Source organism: Apteryx mantelli, chromosome 2 (assembly GCF_036417845.1).
Source record: "Apteryx mantelli isolate bAptMan1 chromosome 2, bAptMan1.hap1, whole genome shotgun sequence".
NCBI lineage: Eukaryota > Metazoa > Chordata > Aves > Apterygiformes > Apterygidae > Apteryx > Apteryx mantelli.
In genome coordinates this window covers 38,632,935-38,657,624 of record NC_089979.1, presented here as the reverse complement: position 1 = coordinate 38,657,624, position 24,690 = coordinate 38,632,935, and positions in this window count along the sequence as shown.

The window sequence follows — 24,690 nt, the reverse complement described above, 5'->3', positions numbered from 1 at the left end:
CAAGCTTAAAATCACAAAACACTTTCTCAGTGTCCATGTCACAGGCACCTGGCTTTATAATGGCAGGAAAATCCTATTGAGAAAGTTAATCGGTCGCCTGACTTTCAGTTGAACAACAGATGTAGGGTGAGACAGTATTTACAATTTCAGGAAATAAGAGGTCATCTGAATATAAAATATCTGTCTCTCATGTAATGATATGGGTTACAGTCCTCCTGTAAGTAACAGTGATCTCGTAACAGAGCTGCTTACCAACTCAGCAAGTGAAAGAATACATTTATTTCCATGGTGACCTCTAGGCTGAACCTAGGACAAGGGACTCTAGGAATGAATGCAAGCACTTGTTCAGATGCTTTGGCATATTAGGGACAAATGATAGAAGTGAAAGTGAAGATTATGTCTCACTGCAGGAGATTCGGAGCTGGTACAGCTGGGCCTGAGCTCACAGGAGTCACAAGGTTCAGGAACAGCTAGAGCCAATGAGAAAATAGGACATCAGGTGGCGGGTAGCCGCAGTATGAGGATGCTCAGAGCCATCTGGGGGAGGGGATGCCATCTCTGTGAAGAAGCTCTCTATAAATAGCATACAAAAAGCAAATCACTTTCTTTCCACACAAAGAAACAAGTACAGCAGCACAAAGCTAGCCTTCCAAAGACACTGGTTAGGAGGCTGGAAATGAAACTGGTTGACAGATTATTTTCATGGAAAAGGTAGAAGGTAAAAACTGCAATTAGGAGACAAACTATGCTATTTGAGGAGCGAGTCCAAGCAAGATTGTTCTTTTTCTCCTGGCAGAGAATTAACAATCAACAAATGTTTACAAATGTGTTCAGTATTAGGAAACGAAGAATATGTTGTACAGGCATATTTCAGATTATGGATTGTTTTCCCAAATTCACTGTGATGGTCCTTTACAGTGTTGGATGCCAATGTCACATGCTACTGTTTCTGTTCTCTCATTGGGAGTGCCCTATTCCTGAGTTACTCCCAAGGGAGTCTGGGTTCTCGTTAAATAAGTCTTGTTGCCATTGAACCATACTTTTTTTTTTTTTAAATCTAGCCACCCAGAAATCATTTTCCATTAACAGCTGCATGGCCAAACCATTGTTTTACAAATATTCTCAAAGAGGTACTGAAAGGGAGGCAAAACACATGTGAAAATGCATTCTGCTTTGGAATCACAAAAATACCAGTGAAACATTTTTCCTCCTTTCCCCAGTCTGGTCCTACACATGCTTTCTGCTCCAGCTGCTGGCATCCAATGAGTAGTGGAAATACATAGCCCACCTGCCCCATCTCTTTATCAAGGATGAGAGTAACCCACTAGAGCTTCTCCCCAATAGATCTTTCTTGTCAGCTAGCACAGGCCTCCATTCATTAATTTCCCCCATAAATGTGCATGTCAAGCTATTAAGGATGACTGAAGCATTTGTGCTGCAGTACCATAAATATATGGTTTATACACAGCTCTCTCTCTTTCCATCTCCCTCTTACCCACCTCCAGCTCTTACCCACCTCCATCTATCCCTTCTTGTTGATTTCTCAATACTTAATCTGAAAAATTCTTGGCTTTAGATCAAGATAGAGTAACAGGGAAGTCTAATTTCATCATCTGAGTGTTAATAGACTGGTATGATCTCTAATAATGGTTGTAAAATTATATGTTTCAGGGCCCACTGAGGGCATGCCTTAACAAATATGACTGCTTCTTTCCATAATTTACAATGAGAATGAAGCCAAATTACCCTTGGTTAGGATTCAGTAGGCTGTTTAAGACTGGTGAAGATGGTCGCCTTTGTTTAGGTGAGACTCTGGCCATATGCCTATGAACAATGGGAGATGGCAGCCATTTGAAAGACAGTAATTTCTTGCTAGTTTTTCTGAATATTTTATGCGCTAACCTTACAGTAGGAGAAAATGATTTATGAATATAGAAAGATCATCGCTCCTAAAGAAATCTTCAAATATAGCATATGCATAATATTCCAGTGACTCTTAATTCTGTGGAGAGTTTAAGAGTCTGTGTTATCAAGATCCCTCAGGACAACAAAAAAGATTTGATATTTCTTTCCTTAAAGGGAATTTTAAAAGGGTTCTTTAACTCTAATTAGTGAATTTACTTGGGAATTCTCAGAAATAGTACTCTGTACTCAAACAGGAAGAATACCTAACAATTTTCAAACAAAACAAAGTTGATTTCCTTTTTTAAATGCAAAATTCAGTCTTAACTAAAGGAGAGTATCTGATGACTGCTTATTAACATTTGTTGAGTTCCCTCAGTGTGTCTGATCTTTAACCTTTTATGAACGGGACATCACATTTACCTGTAAGACCTATCTCCTTACAAATTCACATTTTTAATTATTTATGGTTCCACTATCCTTGTGAGGTTATATAAACCTATTACATTTTCATTTTATACTATACTTAGCAATTAAATGTTCATACCATTAATTGCCAGAACTACTCATTTCTTTTCCTGAAGATGAGAATAGTGGCTGCTCTGCTCCAACATTTTCAGTGACCCCATTTTCTATGACTTTTCAAGAGCTATACAGTGAGTAACATTTTTCCTGAGCTACGTTGTTAAATAAAGATCATCACTATATAAATGGTAACACTGTATTGTACTGCAGTCACTTAACATGTTTTGTAAAACCTACAATGAACCTGACATAGAACTAGTGAAGTTATAAATAATACCAGACTCTCTTACTTGAAAACAAAGAAGCAAAACTAATAAAATGCAGTTCTGTTGTGTTTTGCATAACATTCAAGAACAAAGAATCATTTTTATCAGCTGCCCAAGTGACTTTTATATGCCTAGGCTTGGACCCATGAATCTATTGTGTGGATCATTACATATGCAATAGATATAAAAGATTTGCAGTATAAGCCTGCCCTGCTCCTTTCAAGAAAAAATAATAATAAAGAAAAAAGAGGGAAAAAGAGGAAACAATTTATCAATGCAAACAGAAAGTTTTGCTATCTCAGAAGAAGGAATCTATATTCCTTGGAATACAGAAACATATAAAGTGGGTCATGTATTTTAATCAGGAGAGAGTTCATTCTACATGGTTAGCATATATTGGCAAGTTGTGCAAGTATAATGTTCTGCCTTTAATTTAGCCTCAAACACTATCACATGAGTCAGACTAAACTACATTTAATCAGATGCCTGATGAATTATGAATGGGTCTACCAAGCTATTGGGCCATTAAGCATTACATGAGACATAACTGCCCCAGATGCTTCATCTAGGGTAAACTTCCAACTTTCTAAAAGTTAGAAGACTTAATAACCTAAATGTTGATACCTTTAGAAGCACAAAAGACTCCAGAACTGAAAATCTGCTTGCATAAAGTTAAGACAGGAATTATAGGCTCGTAAGATGTAGAAAATACATATTTTAAAAATACACCTTTTTCATCATCTTCAACAGAAGTACTATAACCATTATCTAAATAACCAGATTCCTATCAAATGAGTCAAACTACATTATACAAAACCAAAACAGAAACAGTACAGCAATTATACAGTTTTCCCTGTAAGTATACGGTTTTACCTATATTCATCAGCAAATTTATTACAAATTTAAGTTACTAGAAATCTTTCCCTCCTTTCTTCTTGCTTCTGCTTTTTGCTTTAGCTCTGCATATCCCACTCTCCCTGTCCAGCCCATTTCATTATTTGACTATTTGCATTCCCAATGAAAAATAAGAGGAGCAGGTAACCCCCTTCACTAAGGTTGCCTCTCTGAGGAAATGGCAGACATCTTTAACTCAGACTTATTTCCATATAAAGTCATGAAAAATGGCATCCATTCTGAGCCAAGGATTCTAAGACAAGACAGTAAAGCAGCACAGGGATCCTGCCAGGCACTATTAAAAGATTAGTAAAATAATCCTATCACTAAAATCACATGATTTTCAGTATCAAAAGTGGTCAGCATTGTGGATTTTTAAAGTCATGTTTTAAATTCCCACCCACTGCTGTTGCAAACAATGACTGCAATGTGGAGGAACTTGTCTCACTGACCCAGTGTCAGGACACTCTTTCATCAAAGTATAGTGTAAGCAGTCCAGAATTTAAGCAGTATTTCTGCCATTCCTCTCATGGTCCACAAAGGACGATTAGCTTTTTATAGCAAATAGCTGCTGGCTGCATTTCCACTGCATCCAGTTTCTCCATCTACATTGCTGGAGGGAAGGCAGCCCTGCATAAGACCTAAGTACACGCAATAAGGCAAACCAGTATGGCAAGATTACTTGCTCATTATGGTCCTATAGGTAATATTCAGAGATGTAAATACTGAATATCCAGAGAGTGAAGGAGTACCTGAATTCCAGGCTGTGAAGGTGGAAAAGAAGGTAGGGGCCCCAGCAACTGACTGGAGAAGAGCTGTGCCTTATGCTTTATGACTATTGTATGCTGCTGCTGGACATTTTCCCTTGCGGAGGAACTTACTGGAGGCTTCTCTCTTATATGTCATGTCACTGAAACTGTCTTGGTTCCCACGAGCTGCACTGAAAGCCTCAGTAGAAAGCATTCCATCTTTCCATTTACTTCCCCTACTTCTCATCATGGGTCCACCTGTTAGTCCACAGTTACATATTTCCTTTCCCTCACAGAGGCCTACAACAGTATGCTCCCTTTCCAAACACCTATAGGTGTGGTACTTGTAACAGCTCTTCATAGTTTCTCTCGGTGTGGTCATATCTGCTCTGATCCTTCTGATTCTCACCACAGCTGCCTGTGTTGGTGGCCTCTCAGTCATCAGGTGCTGCTGACTCTCAGCCCACTGCTAGCCTGAAGTTCAGAATAACACATGACTTCTCCCCACCCAGGCAGCAGAGTGCAAGGACACATATGCTCCATGCTGTCTCTGAGTGGTGCAGGAACACCTGACACAGCACAAGCCCACCCAGAAATTCTCCTGCTGTAGAAAGACAATCAACAACCTGATCTATTGAGCTCTGAGACTGTTTCACGGTAGGCCTACTCTCCGGCATTATCCACCAGAGTCAAGGTTTTAGAGCATTGTGATCTTTTAGTTATCAAAAGCAATGATCTATATTATATGTAAGTTATTCAGCTGGAAACTATATCAAGGAAAGAAAAATGTTCAAGAATACAGGCTCGATAAAATGTTCTGTGAACTTCTACATTATACTTACAGCAAACAAATGTGTTCAAATTATCAGAGCTCAAAACAGGGCTGCAATCTCCTCCCTCAGGGTACTGCTGAACTAGATGGCTTATTTGTGCCCTGTCTGAGTTTTTGTCCTTTCTAAAAACAACAAAGTACTCTAGGGACTCATTCAGCTGCCAATAAATGCTGGAACTTCCAAAGACGAGCAAGTGTAATTCTGATCATGTTTATGCTTCTGAAGCAATTTGTTGTCCTTTGTGGCAGGTCTCTTTGGGCACAGAGGATTCTTCAGTCCTTTATAGACCTCCAAACTGTTCTGGGATGTACTTCATCATGAAATGAGGAGAAATATGAAACATGGCCTGTCCTTTTTAGGAATCAAGATCAAATTACTGCAGTGGTCAAATAGGAAGACACCTCTCTCCTGTCTCTTTTCTTAAGTTTAGCTCTGTCCCTAACATTTCCTTTCACTGTCAGTCAGAGATCTCATTTCTACCCTACACACCCCATCCATACTGCATTTTCATAATGTTGGATAGCGCTTATGTATCTTTCTACCTGGACAATATCTTGAAAGATTCCTAGGACCACCTAAGTAGGGGTATGTGCTACTAGCTGAGCAAATCTGTGGCTTCACTAGCAAGGGACTGCTCTCCAAAAAAAATTTAGACCTTGAGAAAGGAGCAAATGTCTGTATTGTATTTCCTGTCTAGCTACAAAAAGAAAGTTAACCCTTTACATTCGGGATCACAGGTGTGAACTGTTAAAGCTATTCTCATAAACCTAATGCCTGTTCACACTTTGAAATAGTGAATTATCAGAAATTCTGTTGCTTTAAACAGGAGAGCCTATGTTCTATCCCTGCTCTACCACCATTTCATAAAAGACTGTCACAGTAAGGCAAATGAAGCCTAATCTTTTCCCCAAGGGCCATTCTGATACTGTGAAATAAATGCTGAGACTACAAAGGACCATCACAACTCTCAGGAATTTCTTTTGACTCAGGCCTCCTGTAGCAGTCTTCTTATTTCAGTGTCCCTCCTTCCTTCTTCACCTTGTCAGAAAAATCATTCTGAGGATAAGTGTTCAAGACACAATATGGACATAAGTACCAAAACAAGGATTTGGATAGGACTGAGTGCCTACACTGAAAATTGTTATCCAGAAAGGCTCTGCTCACCTACATTTTCCCTCACTGGAGACCTACACATTTGACATTCACCACCCTCAGGTCTATGCATTCCTCTACAGTCTCAGTCTGGGGACCTGGAAGCCATCTCTCGCTGCCTCAGTTCTGAAGGATTCAGAAGGTTGACATACTGCTGCCCAGACTACCTTTCACAGAGACTCAATCCAGTATCTATTTTCAAAGCACACTTAATTGGTATATAATTGGGCTCAGTATAGCAAAGAGTTACAGCTGGTTATTTTAAGAAGATGTGGAAGTAGTACCTGGCCTTTGTGAAAAAGCCTAGTGGGTTGAATGCTGACTCAGCAAAAGTAAAAGCAGAGTTCAATTACTTTGTCAGTCCCAGGGGACAGGAACTTGCACTCCTGACTTTCAGAAGTCTTCCTGAACTTACACCAATGAAGTGGTGAAAGCATTTACCATGCTCATCTTATTTAACTTGTCCCACCATTCAGCAAAGAATGCAAGATCACTGGGTCATGCTCTGGCAAAACAAATTTTCTGAGCTCTGTTCTTATAGCTGTTTTTACTTCAAACTTACTTTTGGCTTGTGGGTAGAAACCTTTACTCATGGACAAAGATCATGGTAGTCTTTCATTTTAGCAACTAAACAAAATCTTAGCACACACAGAAAGGTCTGGTACCTTCATTCCTTACCTTTTATTGCATGTTTGTATGTTTCTTTCTGCCAGTAAAGCCCTGAAAAGAGAAGACGGTTGTAATCAGATCATTGGCTAAAACAACTGATCAATAGCAACTGCATATGCTGCAAAGAGCCTTTAATGGCTCTTAATCCCCATTAGGCTGAGCTGGAGGAAGTTGAAGGGGAAACTGCATCACATTTCAACCATTTATAGCAGCATCCTGGTACTTGAGCGGCTCTCAGGGAACGGGAGCATTTGTTCAGAGGTGCTCTGGGACAACCATCAATAGGATAGGAAACTATTGCATCATTATTATCCAGGAAATGCTTTGGGGACCCTCCAGGGACTTGACTCTAAGGCTTATAATTTTTTAACAAGAATTTATGTTGGGTCAACCAGCAGAGCATTAACATATGAAGTTTTTTCTGTCACCTGTAATTAAACATATTTTGGGATATATTTGACATGATTTATAGAATCAAAAAGGCCAGCTTTAATAATGCATGCCACCATACTGTCTTTAGGAGTATCTCCTTCCAAACCATGATTCCATGATTCATCTTCCTGACATGTTTCAGTGTAGCCACGTAATGACAAAAGTTTCAATATATTCTTGTTTGTTTCTGCACTAAACCAAATAACGAATCTACACTAAGCTTTCATTATGCTTATAGGTGGCTTGAGAACAAGCAGAATTATTTTAAATTGCATGTACTTATTTCTCATATGTCACTCCTCTGAGCTGGAAGAATTCTATATGCATGCTCTTCAGCCTATACATTTGTGACACAAAGAGGAAAGACTAAAATTAAAAATAAAGACCTGCAAATTGTACCATTCAGTCCAAAGAAACTAGATGTTATCACAGGATTCAACACCAAAAATTTAATGAATCCAGCACTGAGTGTGTCCAGTGTTGTATCTTGCTCTTGCACAATGCCGACTTTGAGAAACATCAAGCCTTTGAAAACCAAATTAAGATGAAAGCTGTTTAACCTTAACTGTGTGCTGTGGGCAATAGCCCTTGGGAATGATCTGTTTTTATTCCAGCTGCATTTACTTTGGTAAGTGGGGGGAGCTAGAGAAGCTTGGCAAGGCTACAACTGAGATATAAGGTTAAAGAAACTGCTCCACAGGCCAGGGGTCTGAGCATCTCTTCCCTGTGCACATACTTCATACGTACTGAAAGACATTCAGCAAAGCTTATTTCACTGATGAGATCCAGGGCTGTATTAACAGCTGTTTCTCCTTACCAGGGGAATTGTTAGTACCAAGTGGACTCTGGGAATGTCTGTGGGTTTTTTGATGGATGGGAGGAAGTCTAGTGTTAAATGACATCTTTTGTAAAACAGTGTGGGGATTTTGAAAAGGGGAGGAGGGAGGGACCATAAAGCAGCAGAATGGTGTTTTCTAGCACAGTCTGTTTGAGGCTATGGTAGAGACAGCTACAACTCCCTTGGTCCAGCTAATCTTTTTTTTTTTTTTTTTTAAAGAGCTCTGTCTCATGTAGGAGAATGCACCTGTGCTCTCAGTGCTCTGTACTGGCTGAATGTTGCAAGTATTGGGTATAGCTTAAAGATGGCAGTAATGAAATAGCAGCCAACTTCCTCGCTCTCAGAGGTCTGAGTTTTGCTGATCTTCACCTTCTAGAAGGGCACAAGAAATGAAGAAGCAGCTTTACATCAACAAAACTCGGCTGACACATAGTACTACCATGCAGAAAATTGATTGCTATGTGTTGACGAACAGTGTGATGATGCAGGCTAACCTCACACAAAGTGGCTTCCAAATTTCTTATCTAACCAGGCTTCCTATTCACTTCAGTGAAGCTTTTTTTATGGGACCATTTTGTACACCAGCCTGAGAAGTATGTGTATGTGTACTTAACTATTCCCACAACTGCCAGACATCTATCGTATTTTCATCTGTATAAACTCTGTTTCACCTGATAAGACAAAGTTGTTTTTCAGTGGGATAACCCACACCACAGTTTTGTGGGTGATATTTCCACACCTCCCCTTCCTCATGAGTCCCTGTAGTCTCCTCTCATGGGCTTCTCCCCACAGCATGCCATCCTGAGCCAGAGCTCCACTGCTCCCTCTGGCACTCCACAGGTATCGCCAGTGATGTGTGTGGGTTAACCTGATGGCTTCTCTACAGCTCCTAGTACTTTTAAAAACACGTGGGTTATCTGAGGCAGGAGCTATAAGAAGGAAAATACAACTCATTAATCATACCTTAACTCATTATAACCTAGCTTTAAGACTCTCCATCACTTCCTTGTGAATCTATTTCACAGGTGGAAGGATACTTCCCCTTCATAACTCCAGTCTATTACTCAGCAATATAACCAGACAGCTATCATCTTGGAGAGGAACTTACACAGGATTGTTAAAGAACCTGTACTTTTCCTTGCTTCTTTAATAGCTTATACAAAAGGGCCTAAAAATAGAGGAGACATGCATTTCTTTGCTTATTTGTAGGCACAGGAATATTAATATTTTCAACCCTTAGTTTTAAGGGATTAGTATGGTCTCTTGGTAAAACTTGGCCATCATGCCACTTTTTTTCTGAGCAGTTACACAAACAGTTGCTTTTTTAAAAAAAGAGATTGTGGAAAGCCATCATTCTCGAGTGAGTCATGGGAAGCCATCCTGCTGTTCTCCTGCACTTTCCACCTAAGTATCCTATCAAAGTCTTATGAAGTCAGTGAAAATACTTCTTTAGTGGACATTGGTTCAAACCCAGATGACGGGCTTCAAAATTTCTCCTTTAATGATTGGACTGTATTTCTTTGCTTTCACCATGCTGAGATTCAGAGACTGAGGATTTCAGTGCTCCTAAGGGTTGTACTGACAGTTTTACCATTAAGACTGAACTACTGAATTTTGTTGAGCTGAGCCTTATTCCTAAGGCTTTTGTGTGCCATTAAAACTTCTGAGGGTTAAATAGCAGCTGCAGTTATATCAAGAGATAACAGAAAAACATCAGCCTCTGGAACCAATGAGGTTATCCCATGCTACCGTATTGGAGTTTGCTCCATAGCTGTCTCATGAAGTCCTATGCCTTCCTAAAATGATACATAACTGGTATTCAAGACACATGCTTTCTATTGGCAAATGGGGATAAAGCATAGCAGCATTCTTGAAGAATGCTGATTTTTAGTGTTTTTCAATTTTGCATCTTCAAAATGACATTGCTTTGTGAGAGACTTAAAAATCTGGAAGGAGGTTTTCAGACGAGAATGAAACAGTATCGCTGATCCTTCTCTATTCTATCTCCTTCAAAATAAATGCTTACACTCAAAAATCAGTACAATGCCAACTCTCTTTCTAACAGTTTTTTTATAACATCCTGCTTTGTGGAAATATTTTGAAAAGTTTATTATTATTTCCATGTTATATTTTATAGTAGACTAATCAAAACAGTTAGCTTTCTAATAAATAAGCCTGAATAAAAACACACATCTGTCAGAAAAGACCACTAATCCACAGTATTAGTTGCAGTGTTACGTACCAAGAGTTAAAGCTAGCTGATACACTAATTCTGTCAAGGTAAAACAAATTTGTCTGTTTAGATAAATCGCATATTCCTAATTGTTTGAGTTCCTCTGGTACTTGCATATAAGGGATAAAAAACCACCCACCTTTCCTCCCTGTTTGTAGAATATAGGGCTTTATTTGTTTAAATGATGTAACCACCAGTAGGTATATGGTGTATGTATAAGATGGCTGGGGTCATACATCCAGTGTAAGGACGTATGAAGACACAACCTTCAGTTTTCTTAACTCAGCCCGCGCTCCCGAGGGAGGACGCAACTCTCCAGAACTGGGGCTGCAGGAAAAGCCTGAGGCACCTGGCCAAGGCTGGGGCAGGGGAGATGGGCTCCTCGCCTGCAGCAGGTGAGTGCTGGCAGAGGGTCTGTGTCATGCAAAGGAGCTGTGGGAGGTCAGCAGACTTCCCAGCATCAGAGGTGACAAGAGAGAGATCAACCAGATCTTCTCTGAGTCCTGCAGTGACAAGAGCCCGAAACCCCAGCAGCACCCATGGAGGGGCAGGCAGAATCTCATGGATGAGTCTCCCAGCTCAGGGGGCTGGGAAAGGGAGACTCCCATGGTGGCGAAGGCTGGAAGCTGGTGACTTCTGGCAGCAGGTGGGTGAAATCCCACTCTGCTGGCAGACCAGTGACAGCAGAGTAGGGTGACTGCCCTGGCTGCAGATGGGGCTGGGAACTCTGTCAGATGAAGCATTGGAGCCAGCTGAGCCCAAGCCTTGTGGCAGCAGCGGGAGGAAGTGGTGGGGGATACCAGGAGGCTCCCTGCTGCAGGGGACGGAGGCCCCCTCTGCCAACCCAACCTGCTGTCTGGGGAGGTTTGCTGCTTGCCAAATCCACAACATTGCTCATAGGCTGCCAGGGCTCATCTGGCCTTTGGACTATTATCTCTTGCTGCTCTTCCATGTGGGCACCAACAATAAGTACCAAGGAGACCTGGGGCATGTCAAGTGTGATTGTGTGGCTCTGGGGGCAAGGACCAAGGGCTTGAGGACCCAGGTGGTGTTTCCTCAGTCCTGCCAGTGAGAGAGAAAGGCTTGGAGAGGAGTGGCAGGTCAATAAATGTTTGTGCAGCTAGTGTTGACAACACGGATTCGACTTTTACAACCATGGGACTCTTTGAGTATCAAGGACTGCCAGGAAGAGATAGGATCCACCTGACCAAGTGAAGCAAAGCTTCTTTTCCAACAGGCTGGCCAAACTGATGAAGTACAGACTGGATAAAAGGTCAGTGAGGTGAACTGAAAACTGGCTGAACTGCCAGGCTCAGAGGGTTGTGATCAGCAGGATGAAGTCCACCAGAGACCAGTCTCTAATGGTGTTTTCCAGGGATCAACACTGGGCCCAATCCTGTTTAACAGCTTCATTAATATCCTGGTTGATGGGGCAGACTGCACCTTCAGCAAGGCTGGAGATGATACAAAACCAGAAAGAGTAGCTGATACACCAGATGGTTGTGATGCCTCTCAGAGGGACATCAATGGGCTGGAGAAACAGGCAGAGAGGAATTTCATGAAGTTCAGCAAAGGGCGTGCAAAGTCCTGCCCCTGGGGAGGAATAACCCCAGGCACCAGCAGAGGCTAGGGGCTGACTGGCTGGAAAGCAACTTGGCAGAAAAAGACCTGGGAGTCCTGGTGGCAACAAGCTGCTCATGAGCCAGCAATGCTGCCGTGCAGCAAAGGCAGCCAACAGCCTCCTCGGCTGCATTTGAAAAAGTGTTGCTAGCAGGTGGAGGGCAGTGGTTCTTCCACTCTATTCGGCATTGGTGAGACACGTCTGGAGTGCTGTGTCCAGTTCTGCATTCCCCAGTACAAGATTTACATAATCCTTTGTGGATTTACTGCAGATAGGCCAGTGAAGGGCCACTAAAATGATTAAGAGATTGGATCATCTGACATTTAAGGAAAGGCTGAGAAAGTTGGGACTGTTCAGTCTTGAGAAGAGAAGATTTGGAGGGAAACTTATTAATGTATATAAATACCTGATGGAGAGGATTAAAGAAGACAGAGCCAGACTCTTCTCAGTGGTACCCACTGAAATGAAAAGAGGCCATGGGCACAAACTGAAATAGAGAAAATTCCATTTAAATATATGAATAACTTTTTTACTGTGGGGTGATCAAACACTGGAACAGGTTGTCCAGAGAGACTGTGGAGTTTCCAACTTGGAAATATTCAAAACCCAACTGGACAACGCAATCAACCTGCTCTAGGTGACCCTGCTTTGAGTAGGGGCGTTGGGTTAGATGATTTCCAGAGTTGCCTTCCAACCTCAACCACTCTGTGATTCTGTGATTGATCAGTGGTGGGGTCAGGAATCATTCTCTGTCTTCTGGCAGGAAAGGTCACAGGAACTGGAGCTGTATTGTAGCTGTGTCTAATCTGGCAGACACAGGAGGTCTTCCTGGATCCCAGTTCTGGCAACAGCTTGGGAGAGGGAATGCTCCATCCTTCCCCAGTCAAGATCTGATCACACACCAGCCTGTCTCTCCTGGACCCTCTGCCTTAATTTCTGCTGGGAGGGGACCACAGTGCACCATAGCCAGGGCTCTGATCCGTCTGATCTGAGAAAATTCTCCCCTTGTGCACTAATGATCTCATTCTCCTTCTAAAACGAGTCTTTTTTGGGGGGGGGCCTCATTTTCTTTCCCAATCCAATATCATTTCCACAGAAGTCCTAGCTGGAGGGGCAATCTCTATGCAGCTTTTGTTCATCCTGTGGAGGAATAGACAAGGCTGAGACTCTAAGCTGAGTCCAGCACAGGCAGGATATCACCAGGCTGAAGTACCTACAGCAACCAGTAAGCTGACAAGCTGTAGTGTTTTTTAGCAGATGTGGCTTTCATGGGATGTGTGGCTTCATTCCCAAGTATAATGAGTTGCAAACGCATACCCGGGAATGCTGTTTTTGTTCAAAAAGTGTCTCCTCAGTTAATATACAATATGTGCACTGGATGAATGTGCACTTCCATTCCCACAATGCAGTGAGAGATCACAGACATGAGCTGTCACACATTACTAGGCTGATACTGGTATTTTGGCTGTTCATATCATTGCTGCCTCTTCCTCTTCTGAACAATACAGCTAAAAAGCTAATGATCAGACACCAGATTAAAGCATGCCTCTTCTAGCTCAAGAAGAAGTGCAGTTTCACGCTGTCTTTAAAGGGATATACTCTGTCTCAGGTTCAAAGAAATGGAATGTACTTATACTGTCTGTGCAAGAGGCTGCAAATGAAGTCATATATGCACCAAAATGCAGATGAGTAATTGAACACATCAGATACAGCTCTTCTATTTACTATAAGGAAGGAGGAGAACAGAGGGGACAGTAAACTCAAGTATTGGGAGCTCCAGAATGGATTATATGGCATCAAGAGAGTGTTTAAGGAGAAAGAGTCTTCCCTCAAGACATCTCAAAGGCAAGAATCAAGGAATAGATACCAAAGAGGTAGCAGGATAAGGCAAATTCACTAACTAAACAAGAACATGTTATTAGGGCAAATAAACAGCACACTTTCAGACAGATATGCTCCAATCATATACAATTCTTCTGCAAACTTCATCTTACAGCATTAATGTATGAATGACAAGTCTCACAAGCATCAAAGCTGGTATGTACAAAGTAAATTAAGTTGCTAATATGGAGCATATGAAACATGATGGAAGGTTTGTTATCAGAACAATGTTGATGAGAACAGTGTCTGAACAGTGTCACGTATGTACACACTGGAATCAGTATCCAAAGAGGTGTGAAAATACCAGAATAGCAACTTTAAGGAAAGTTATTTCTTTCTTCCTTAAGTTTGGGGTCCAAGAAGCTCATGTGCTGAGCAGGAATTCCCACTAGTGAAAGCATGCCACTAGCTGCAGCCTCCATCTTAATGAACAGTAATTTTGTCTGAGGCACTGGCAATAAAGGGAGACAAGAGTGTGATCATAAACTTGTTTCAGTGCTGCCATTAGTGTTCAAATATTGAATTTTTTATTAGGTTTTGTAAGCTGATAATGAGAAAAGACAGAATTAGACTTGCAGTCTTTGACACAAGCTGCCATACATCTGCTGCCACTACAAATTGCAAAATCATGCGCCTGTTCAAGGTGCTGCAAGGATCAAAGTGGGTGCAGGTTTCTTGTCAGAACAGCTCCTTAAAATCAGCTCCTTAAGGAAGTTCCTCCTACTGTGTCCTTTCTTTCAACTATATTTCACATCTGCTACTGCTGGTTGACACATTTTAGAGGTGGCTAGTGGACTCCAAATCAGATTAAGAGGTCTCCCAGCTACAGCTGAGGATGGGGAAGGAGGAAGAAACAGGAAGGTCTACATTTAAATTAGCAGTTCAGGGATACTAAATGACACTGACAGTTCAATGCTTGAAGACAATTGTGCTTTGTTATCTGAAGCTCCTGCTGATTCTGAGAGAGGGAAAGGAAAAATGGGCTTGATGTGATTGCCTAAGAGGACATTTTCTTTTTTCTTTTCTTTTTTTTTAACTTGGGACAGTGTTATTTAAAAAAAATACTACTTGGATGTTAAGTTTGCAAGGTGAAGAACTCAAAATTAGGAAAGGCCTCAAGCTATGTCTGTAGGTAACCTACAACCTGCCCATGGCACATATGCATTATGAGAGTGTATTTAATTGTATGACAAATTATATGTATGGTATATCATGTTTATTTGTAATAGTCCTGCCTCATGCAATTTAAAGTTTCATCCTAAGGATGAATCAAAGGACAGTTATGCATAGGACTCCCATGTCTGGCTGGTTGCTGAAAAAGGGATGTATGTATTGAAAAAGGACGAAAATTTCCAGAAAAGAGGCAGGCTTCCTATTGTCCTGAAGCTCTGAATTTTTTCTCTGTCTAGGTCATAGAGTTTCTGTGTAGTACTGATTGTACCATTTAAGCAAACTCTTCCTCTGTGATCACTACTGTCTCATTTTCTGGGTGCCCAATCTGAAAGAGCTGGAGTATCAAACCCTCATAATTGCAAAAGTTTGATACGAACTGTGCTCTGAATGCATAAAAGCAGTAAAATGCCCAGAAAAACTAGGCACTAGAATTGTAAATTATCCTCCAAAAATGATCTGACATAGGGCAATCTTGGCTTTAGTCTCAGTGTCTCTGCTCCCAATTTGTAAAAAATAGAGATAACGTCCTGTTACTTCACTGGTGTGTTGTATAAATAAATTCAGTAATATCTGCAAAGAATGAAGACACAGTGATAAAACTCAGAAAAAAAGACCATGAAAAGTGAATACATTTGTGTTCAGTGCAGCTTTTGGTTGTGAAGCATTGTGATGCATGGGACCACTCATCAGAAGAGCAAGAAGAATTGTTGTGGATCATGTGAACTAAAGACTTTATCATAATGCATAAGCACAATTCAGAGATAAGACATGGTAAGATAATTTTAACTCTGATGCTTCCTGGCTATGGAACTTAATCATTCTTTCAGGTAAGATTTTCTGTTTTGTTTAGAAACCTGTATATACATGAAAATTTCTGAAGTTTCCACATGGACAGCTATAGCCAGCTCTGTCAATCCCCATTACATGGGTGAGGAACTGAAACTAAGCCATATGCCTCTAGTAAAAGAAAAATGTTCTAAGGAATTCTAAAAATTCTAAAATTCTTTTGCAGTCAATCAAATTCCTAAATTATCCAGGTTAAGGCAACATTCAGAGGAACAACTTTTCTGGATTCTCAAATATCAGCTACAGAAAACACAGTCTGGCCAGCCACAGTTTTCTGGGATATTATGCTCTTCTTTTTTCATGGTACTCTTCTCAGGTCTTTTATATCTTATAGGTTGAATATATAGCCAAGTTACTACACATGAGTTAGAAGGTCTTAGTGCTAAGTACAACCACTGGACCATGAGGTCCCAAGAAGACAAGGTGACCAGAGAGTATAACACCCATTCCGTCTGTTCCACTAGCTGCTCTCTGAAGTCAGGTCAAGTCTCAGTGCTTATTTTCAAAGCCTTTAATAGACTTCACCAAAATTTGTTCTTAAAAAAAGTCTTTGCTTTTGGGAGTCCTTGGCCATACTCTGGATTGTCTTGTGAAGAATTCCATGATCATATGCATAGGAAAAAGGACTCAGCAGATGGTTGAAAAGTCAGAAATGCATTCTGTTGGAAGGCATGCAAACTTCTCTTTTATACAACTACCTTGATTCAGTTTGTCTGCAAAACTGCTACATCATTACGACTCCTGTTAAAAGCAAGTGCATTTGAAAGTATGTAGCTAATCGGCACTATGAGAAAAATTATGGAATTTGTAAATGGCACGATCATAACACAGCAACAAGTTGAATACCAGAGTGATGGGCAATGTCTCAACACACCAGAATTAAAGAGATCAGACAAGAATGAAACACAACACATATGACCCAGGCTAAGGAAGAAAGGGGCTACCATGCCTCACCTGAGACCATTCAGAACAGATCTCATTGTGTTTGGTCCTTAAGTAATAGTATGGTGGATAGAGAGAAGCTTCAGAGCCTTGATATAAATAAATAAATTGTAAACAAGATTGTTTTTCCTTCAAGCAGAGAACTACCTCCTCCAGCTCATCTCAAAAGGTGACAGATCTCTGTTTTAGGGTTTCTTACAGTCTTTGCCATTAGACAGAAAACGTATATGATTAATATAAATATATAAAACAACACTCTTGGTTTGGTTTGGGGTTTATTTTCTCTTTTGTGGACTCACCTATGCACCTGATGATTCTTTACAGAGGTTTTTACTTGATATTCTGTTTCCTCTCCTGAAGTTGAGGCATATACAGTACCTGTTTCATTAGTGTCATTTGGCTTTTCATTAGACAAGGAAAATGAGCCTCTACAGCATTCAAGGAACAGACCAATAAAGATATATTACTGTCACTTTACTCAATAAGAGCAGATGGGTCATAATAGTATGTCTGATACCGGTACGTTTGCGGAGTCATTTTTTCTTATCAGCCAGTTAATAAAATGAATTTCTATCATAGTATCTTTAAAATATAATACTCTCACAACTGTCTTTAAAGACCTATTTTGAACCAAATATGTTATCTATCAAAATATTCATTAAAATTAGGTGCAGGCCTACAGGAAGAGACAGATTAAATCATTGAGGCATCTGGGCCTCTTATTCCTCTAATGTGACCTCATTATATCGTAATTTGTTATTGCAGAAATTTAATTTTCTGATGCCATGGAATTATTGAGGGTCTTCCCATTTCCAGCATTTTCACTCTACTTAGTTGTAAACTTCTAGATCATTTGGTATTTGATACTGATTGGCTTCAAGATTGGATAGGAAATGGATACGCTGTAAATGAGGAAGCACTTAATGAGGAAAAGGTGATCATATCATATTGACTACTCTCTGAGATAAGAGATAGATAAATGAATAACAGTTTCACCTCAAACATCTTCAACTTCTTGCTGACACATTTATTAACTCTAGTCAGGGGAAACTACCTCATTGCCTCAGTATCAAGTGAAGAGGAAGATTCCAGAGACCAACAACGTTCACCAGCGTACCGGCACCACCATCAAGCAGTCACTGAGCTGAGGGTTATGGGAACGAAAAGAGGATTCCCTTACCTGTAAGCTTAATAGCTGGACTTTAAATTCAGCAAGACCAGCTCTGATATCACTTCTTCACGCACTTCCAGTGCTCCACACGAAGACACTCTTCCCTCCTACTGAAACATACTAATTTTCATAGGATTCCATTAATCCTCTCCAACTGAAGTGTGCCAGTGAAGGACTCTGAATTTTCCAGGAACATGCTACAGAAGTTGTATCACCCACCAGATTTTTGTGGTACAAGATCTCATCTCCTAGATATGATGAAACTGACCTGCAGAGAAGATTCTCTAAGTTCTGGATACTGCATAGCTGCTACATGTGGGACACAAACACCAAGCACCTCCTCATGCACACAGCTCCAGGCACAAAGCTGTCATAAACTGGGGTAGACCAATAAGAGATACATACCATAATAAATAAAAATAATCCAATATTCCTGTCTTTTCACACACCAATGACAAAATGCACTTCAAGGAATTAACAGCTCTCTTTCTGACAAATTGATGCTTGATCATTCTGGGACGCCTTCTGCTGCTTCAAAGTTTGAAGAAAGCTTGTGTAAGAGGTTTAAGAAGATTCATTCTTAAAGAAGAATTTCTCTTTCAGGTTTAGGACCAAAATGTCTTTAATTAAGCAATTTCAAAAATGTAGGTATGAGCAACTGAACTTGGTTCTTTAAAAATACAGCAATATGAAGAATGCATCCAAATTACTTGGAGCTTTGTCATGTACCAACTTACATATACACTTGTGAAGGCTAAAATTAAAAATTTTAAGATGGTTCTAAATCAGCACTGATTGGGTTAGCATCAATATTCATATGCAAAATTTGGCCAAGAAATTTAGCTTCATTTTCTATTAACATATCGAGTTTTAATTCTCTACTGAGTGAATGAAAATACATTTGCAATGGTGTTCCAGATTACAAAAGAATTTAGAATCCAGAGGTATCTGTTTCCTGACCTGAATGCACAGAATAATCATCTGGAAGGTACTTTTTTTTTTTTTTTACTGAAACAAAAACCTTTCATTTTCCACTTTGCAAGTGGATACAGGGTTTCTATAAGGTATTAAAAAAATCAGACATGGCACACATCTAAACTCCCTTATGCAGCTTCTGACGTGTGTTTAAGTAAAAACACTATGAATTACCTTGTAGCTCAATAACCTAATAATTATTAATTTCAGAAAACCAGTAAATAATACTTAAAGCACAAATGCCACTTTTCATCAGTAAAAATTGCCATTTATTGAAAAGGTTTTTTGAGTAATTACATTGCATTCTTATTATTAATGTGGATTTGTAGGAGAATCAAAACAATATTAATTATACCATATCCTCATTATATATTAATAGACTCAGAAACCAAACATTTTGTGCCTTGCAGAGTGAGGTGTAATATTTATATGAGGCTTTGCAGCAGCAGCCAATACGGCACTTAACTCTAATGCACCTACTTCAGAACTTTAGAGTATTGACTTGATGCTCCTGGGAGCCCTGAGCTCAAATCCCTGCTGGGAATGCAGATACAATGCACTGAGTCTCCAGATCAGTCTCTTGGGTTTTTTTCTTTTCTTATAAGGGGCCATTTATGTCAGTGGGTGCAGTCTGTATTTTAGGAAATCAGTTCCCAGATGCTACACGTGTACTGCATTTATTCCAGGCAAGGCTGTAGAATTCTCTCCTTTTAATGGGAGAGAGACTTGAAAAGATGTGGCATGTCAAGGTCAGTGATATGCAGCGGTATAAACCTTTTCACAAAGCTATGAGCTGGAATAATACCTCATCCTCAGAGGCACAGTAACAGGCATGCTGCTTCTTGCCCTGCACACAAGATATTTGCCTGTTTGGAAAGTCTGGTCACTTCAGCAGCTGGTAGGAGGCAGGATTTAGGTTATTGTTTCTGTATACACGCTGAGAGCAGAACGACTGTTCAGATTTCAGCTCAGTTACAGTAGTTCTTGTATGGCATATGCTTAAGTCAGATGTCAGGCTTGTAACATTACTTGACCATTGATGGCTTCTTTAACTTAACTGAGTTTACTACTGTTTCATCTAGTTGCTGTGCAGTCTGAAAGATTTATTCTGAAGGCTAGTAAAGAAGACTGAAGCAGTCAGCCAGATGCTGAAGTTCATTAATGTCAATATGAATCTTAACTATGCTGATCCATGCTGCCAAGGATGGCTGTACTCACCCCAGCTCCGGGACTTTCCTGTGAGAGAAGCAGAAGCGTCTTTGCGGGAAAAGGCACTTTCCCTTGAGCACTGATCTGCCAGCTCATCTGGAAGAACCTACAGAGCCCGTAATCACTCACATGTGGTTTGCCACATTGCCTCTCCATCATATAAGGGGATGTGCACTCATTGTATCACCAGGTGTCCCTGTCATATACTGTCCATGTCTGCAGGAGTTATCACGTGCCTAGATCAACATAGCCAAGTGAAAGCCCAAAAGAAAAAGAGAACAGGGGACAAGAATCGATCAAAGAATGGACTCAGTCCTTCTTTGGAGCTCAGGAACCTTAAGTGGCAAGACTGGAGCTGCTGTGAATTGTTCTGGTGGGCTGGAGATCATAGGAAACTTTTCCACAATAACTCTTCAGTGGTGCAGTAGCCTCATTTACATAGGAGTCTGTGCTCAGTCTGGAGATTTCAACCCTTTTCCTTACAAAGTCCCAGCCCCACAGTGCAGTAGGGACTGACACTTCTGCAAAGAGAATTAATTCCTCCCTCCTACAAAGGAAATGGCAGATCCTCACACCTGGTGACTGCTCTTGGTCTGTTTTTAGCTTTTCTAAGTTCCTTTTCTTGACTTCACCATCCTCATAAGTGTTTGCAGCTCAAGCTGTGTCATCTGAATATGTCATTAGTCACTGAATAGCCGAGAGAGGAATAGTCAGCTGGGGAGGATTCAAGGCTATATAATACTGATCTCTGCCCTCAGTAGATTATGAATATTTTTCCAAGTGCCTCTAATTTTAATCTCCCAAACTGTAGCTTGTACAAAAATATATTCAATGGCCTCCTCTCTAGTGTAATATCTTTATATTAAGGATTTTCTCTTTCACCTCAAGAACTCAGCTTTGTGGCAGACCATCTCATTTTAAATCTAGTATAACAACAGTGGCATTTTTCTGTGGGAAATTGGAAGTACCACAGGCAATAGATTAAGCTTTTGCCTCTGTCTGGTTACAAGTGCTGGAGACAGAACAAAACCATTTTGAAACACATTTCTGAAAGTTCAGATCTTTCAGTTAGTGAAAGTAAGTAATTTACTTCTGCCTGTAAGTAATAATTATCTATACAGAAACCATAGTGATGGAGAAAAACAGCCCAGCAGGGTAAAAGTAGAATAAGAAATCCTGGGATTTTCTGAAAGCATATGAAAGGATCAGTAAGCAATCTGGCTGCATCTCCTTCCCGCCACTGTGCATACAGGATGGGAACACAGTAGGGAAATAAATAAAAAAATAAATAAATAAAGCAGGCATCTAAGAGGCAGAGCACAGGTGACTCTCTTATGATCCAGATAAAGCCAGTGGTTAGAGACAGGATCAAGCTATAAAGAGTGGGAGATGGGTGTGGAGTCAGAATTAATATGGGTGTAAATCTGATCTCAGAAAAGCCAACGAGTTTCAAAGATTCTCTAGGGTTATGCAGAGAGCAGAATTTGTGTCCATGTAAAATAAAAGAGTGGATGTGAATGAGTGAGGTCCAAGGATCAGAGATCAGGCATTTTTGCTGAGGTCTTGACTGAACTTCTACCCTATCTGTTCACCTATGCATTTTCCACCCAAGGCACCACAAAGCGGCAGCCTCCCTGTGGCTGCTGACCCACGACTCTATGAGGAATCCCAATGATTCCTACTGACCGTGGGGGCTATTTTCTGTTCCCTTATTTGTTATGCAATAGGGCAGATCACCACTGTGCAACTGCAAGCAGCTCCATGGGTGGCCTTCAGGAAGCTAATTTTTAGTACATGTCCATCACGTCCATCCCTGTTTTGCCTTTATTCATTCCCTACACTTCTTTGGTTACTCAGTCATATGCTCCTCCCAAAGAAGAAAGGGATTTTAGTTTCTGGAGGCTGAGAAACTTGTAGAGAAAGCAGCCATTAGTGAAGGCTTACAGGAAGGCTTTTAGAAACAGAACAGAACAGAACAGAACTTCTCCAGTATATACAGACTATTTAAGAATTCTCCCAGTACTTCCTCCAAGTGCTTTTTTTTTTTTTTTTTTTTTTTGCACTGTGGACAATTTTTCTTGGGTAGATGTTCCTATTTTTTAATGAATCATTAAACTTGCCTGCATTTACCCATCCTCAGCGCTTAGTGCTCAGTGCAGTGTGTTAACCAAGACATCTCTTCACACAGTCAGGCTTTCCTCCCAGAATTGTTTCTGATCAGCAGTACAGCTTCATCTACACTCTGTGCCCTGAGCATTGCGCCTCCCCTATCAGTCATTTCAGGCAAGAGAGAAAACATACCCTATCCGCCTATGATATCCTCTTTATTTCCTTACTGCAGCCCTTTTCATTTCTCCCTGGCTGTTCTCTGACAGCTGCAGCCCAGGCTCCAATCTGCTGCAGGTGGCTCTTTTTGCCCTTCAGGCTTTCTTCACCATTGTGATGCATTAATGAAGTAGAGCTCCCTGTCAGACTTCATCAGCAGTCTTGTGAAGGCAGAATGAAATCACTTCTATTGACCCACTGGCATATTTATAGGCTCCTTCTTTTTTGCTGAGTATGGCAGTTATCACCTTTCCATCCCCATGTTGTGTTTATTCAGCAGAAAACTAAATCACATCTGTGCACAAGTGGAACATTAATCAGTAAATGTAAGCCACTCATAAAGACTGCTGAACCTATCTAATTACCAGAGCTGGGACAGCTCACAACACCTACCCCTCAGAAGAGTTCACAACCCCATCAATCCTTAGCCCTCTAAGTAAAGCCCAGCAAGCTCACGGACTTTTTCAGCTCTTCCTTTGCTAGACTCTGCCCCTAGAAAGCAGTGTTTTAAAGTTTCCTGGCCTTGTTCTGGATAGCTGTCTTGTCTTTCACAGCAACAATAAACCCACCGGGGAGTTCTTTTTTTTTTTTTTTTGACTCACTCCCTTCTTATTCTACTTATCAGACTGAACTGCTTCTCTGTTTCTGTGCAGATCTGTGTCTCCCTGCCCTCTTCACCAATATTTTCCCCCTATTTTCCACTAACTACTAAAATCAATCATCCTTCCTGTATACACATGTTGTTGGGGTTGGAGTCTATCAGATTTGCAATTGTATAGGTCTGTGTTATAATACCAGAGAGGGCATAATACTACATCAGTATGGTAATATTTTCAGTAAAGATGCAGAAACAGCAGAAGACTTTGATAAACAACTTTGTGTGAAAAACAGCTAGTTGATGCACTCATATCTGTGATGGAAAAAAGATGCTGTCAGACAAAGTTTAGCTTTTCTTGATGAGTTACCAGTTTGGCTGTCAAAGATAACTCTATGAATAAATATACTTTAGTCTCTGCAAAGGATCTGACTTAGTGTTGCTTCATTCTGATGAAATTAGTAGTTCTTTTTCTGACTTTCAGTTAAACAGTTTATTTTCTGAAATTCTGGTCAGTTCCATCTAGAACACATTAAATGGATTGAAAACTGGTAAATCTATAAATCTTAAAATAGGGAGACATCATCTACTGGGGATATTTCTAGGAAGAAGTCTTTTCTTAGTTCAGTACTATTTTCAACAGTCTAGAAGAATATCTTAAATCACTGAAGGCTGAGTTTGCCAATGACATAAAAATTGATAGACCTGTTAAAAAGGATAGATCGGTTCCAGAAAGAGAACTGGCTTATTTCAGCATTATGCATTTTAATAAAACTGAGTCTAAGATTCAGGACTATAGGCTGTATTTATGAGAGAGAAAGGTAGATCGGAAAAGGACTTTGGGGTCAGGAAAAGCGACATAGTGCCTCATGGCAGCTAAGAGAGCAAATATGGTCTTTTACTGAGCGATAAAGGGAATGTCAGATAGAAAGTGGGAGGTGTTTATGCCACAGTGAGATCGTTAGCGTAATCCTCTAACCAATAACTGTCTCTAGGTTTTATCAAATGTAAGAAAGTCAAGAGAGAGAGATACAAGAATTATTTCATTGACTAGAAAACCTGATTACTGTGAGAGGCTAAAGATGCTCAGTTTAGTATACAATTCAGGAGGAGATATGATGTAGTAAATACTCAAAGAGGCTGTAAATTTCAGATGTTAGTAAACTTATTTACCTAAGTATACAAAAATATATCTAAAGCCAGAGATTGGTGCTTATGCTGAACAAATGCAGTGCTGTAAGATCAGAGTAAGATCATTTTAAAGCTAAAGGGAATCAACCACTGAGACAAGTTATCTAGATTTGTGTTGGCTTCCCTGTCACATATTTAAATCAAGATAGTAAATCTTCCAAAAATAGATGCCATATCTCAACCAGCAGTTATTGCATTTGATATAGAAATGGTTGGTACAATCAGAAATAAATTTGGTACAATTTTAGAAGATTAGATGATCTTATGT